At 42.2% G+C, this 2,848-nt stretch overlaps 1 protein-coding gene across 1 annotated transcript in view; it reads left to right on the top strand.

Moving 5' to 3' along the window:
- CLCN4 (Cl-/H+ antiporter 4) overlaps positions 1-2,848 on the top strand; it is an 83,041-nt gene that overhangs the window by 41,756 nt on the left and 38,437 nt on the right. The window lies entirely within an intron of this gene.

A 2,848-nucleotide genomic window follows, 5' to 3' on the forward strand; every position in this document is an offset into this window, starting at 1 on the left:
TTTTTTTTTTTTTTTTTTTTTTTTTTTCAGAAGTAATTTTAAAAGTTCTGGTATTATCGCTCTAATCCATGCAGTTCAGTTCTCCTTTGGGTTGATGCCTTAGCAATGCCCACAGGCAATGGGCTCGAGAGTTTGAAGATGTAGTTGTGGGCTGAGTATGGCAGTAAATCCATACCCTTTGGGAGGACCCTCCAGCCCTGACAGTGGTCCAGGCAGTTTGCAGAAGGAGCTGAAGTCCTGAAAAGACAGTCAGAGGCAAAATTCAACATGGTCTTGTTTCAGGAAAGATAGAAAAAAAGAAGTCTTAATATGTCATGCTGAATTTTTGATGGTTGATGTTAACATACTGCTTCAGGAACCTGAAAAATAAGCTGTGTTACCATCCTATTTTCTCAGCGCAGCTAGTTCTGCTATAATGTGACATACACATTCCTAAAAATCTCCATGCCATGCAAAACCACACAACACAAACCACAGGGCTTTCTGGGGAACATGAATTAGGGGCACAATACACAAAACTTCATCACTGACACGTATGACAAAAAGAGGAACCTAGTAAAAACAGGAGCCCAGTTGTATACATTAAGTGGCTAAGAAATATGTAAATACCACAATAAATATGTCACTTCCTGCAAAGAACTTGAAGTTTGCTTGTGGAAGTGGGTGTCAGAAGGGCTGCGAATTATGCGTTGCTGTGAAAGGCATAAGGAAGGTTATCTATCTGAAGTTGTAGGGGAAGTTGAGACAGCAGGCATAGATGGGCATGGCACCCTGGCATATGTGTGAACTGGTAGATGTTTGACTCGTGTATTTTGTGTTTTCCTACATGACTGGGTGCAATTTTCTGCATTTATCTAGTATTTCTCCTGGAGGAAATGTGCATAAATAGACATAAAATTTGCACTATGATCAAATTCCTCCCTAACATGAGTGGCATTGGAACAAATTTGCGTTTTCTTTTTCCTTTCCTTTCCTTTTCTTTTTCCTTTTTTTTTCTTTTTTTTTTGAGACAAAGTCTCATTCTATTGCCCAGGCTAGAGTGCAGTGGCACGGTCTCGGCTCAGTGCAACCTCCGTTTCCCAGGTTCAAGTGATTCTCATGCCTCAGCCCCCCCAAGTAACTGGGGTTGCAGATGTGTACCACCATGCCTGGCTAATTTTTTTTTTTTTTTGTCTTTTTTTAAGTGGAGATGGGGTTTCACCATGTTGGCCTAGCCTCATGTGATCCATCCACCTCGGCCTCCTAAAGTGTTGGGATTACAGGCATGAGCCGCCACTCCTGGCCTTCTTTATTGTTTTATTATTTTCTTATATAGAGGCGAGGTCTCACTCTATTGCCCAGGTTGATCTCAAATTCCTGGGCCTAAGTGATCCTCCCGCCTCAGCCTCCTGTGGAGCTGGGACTGCAGGTGTGTGCCCCCATGCCCAACTAATTTTTGTATTTTTTGTAGGGCTTTGCCATGTTGCCCAGGCTGGTCTTGAAATCCTGGGCTCAAGCAATCCTCCTGCGTTGGCCTCCCAAAGTGCTAGGATTACAGTCATGAGCCACAGTGCTTGAGGCAAATTTGCATTTTCCAACCAAGTGTCATAATAGAGTTGACTGTATTTTATTTGATGTCTAAAGCATCTCACTTTGTGATCTCACTGCTCAACAGTAGCCATTCTTGACTCAAGCATTTTGCAAATAAGGAGATGGCCAATGGAGAATTGGTGGAAAATAGAAGCAGTAAGAGGCATGCTGGGTAGTCCCATCTCTCCCTTCCAAGAACTGTAGATGTGTGGCTCAGCTGGTGTCCTTATAGACAGGGAGTTCGAACATGAGTTCTATCTTTGAAGGGCTGGCTGGACTTTGTCATCGTCTAAATTGGGCATTTTATTGGTGATAGCTGAACTCAGAAGGAGTAAAATACTGAGTTGAGGATTTTTCTTTCTTTCTTTCTTTCTTTCTTTCTTTCTGTCTGTCTGTCTGTCTGTCTGTCTGTCTGTCTGTCTGTCTTTCTTTCTTTCTTTCTTTCTTTCTTTTTTTTTTGACAAGGTCTCACTCTGTTGCCCAGGCTGGAGTGCAGTGGTGTGATCACAGCTCACTGCAGCTTTGAACTCCCAGGTTCAGGCAGCCCTCCTGCCTCAGCCTTCCGAGTAGCTGAGACTATAGGTGTGCATCATCATACCTGGCTAATTTTGTACTTTTATAAAGGTGGGGTTTCGCCATGTTGCCCAGACTGGTCTCAAACTCCTGGGCTTAAGTGATCTGCCTTCCTTGGCCTCCCAAAGTGCTGGGATTACAGGCGTGAGCCACTGTACCTAGCCCAGCATTTGTTTCTTACATGACAATAGTACCAGGGATACATAGACACGGATGAAATTAAAAAATGTGATGTTAAGTGAAAAAGCAAGTTTTACAAGGATAAAGTAGGATTGATAGAATGTCTATAAACAGCTAAAATGAAAAAACGTACGTTCTAAAACTAGAGAGAAAGGGGAGAAATGGTAGGAAGTGGTGAGGGGAAGGAGGAAGGTTCCACTGGGGAGGCAAACACGAGGTAGCCACTCTTGTTTCTTAAACTTGGTAGTGGGCACATGGGTACTCGTTTTATTAATATTCTTTTAACTCTATATAAGTGTGTGATGGATTCATTTCTCTATTTCCTAAATAGTTCATAAAAATCTTTTAAAGAACTTTCAGGAACCAAATGGAGGTATGACTCAGCAGTAGCAAAGTCTTCCCTGTTACTGTAGTAGAGCTGGAAATTCTTAACCTAAGGATGGAGTATTTTCCCAGTTCTCGAGGAGAGGGGCAGAGTAAAAGTAAATGTAAATAAATAATTTATGGGTAAAAGAATCTCCTGCCA

Source organism: Rhinopithecus bieti, unplaced genomic scaffold (genome assembly GCF_001698545.2).
Source record: "Rhinopithecus bieti isolate Rb0 unplaced genomic scaffold, ASM169854v2 scaffold_19685, whole genome shotgun sequence".
NCBI lineage: Eukaryota > Metazoa > Chordata > Mammalia > Primates > Cercopithecidae > Rhinopithecus > Rhinopithecus bieti.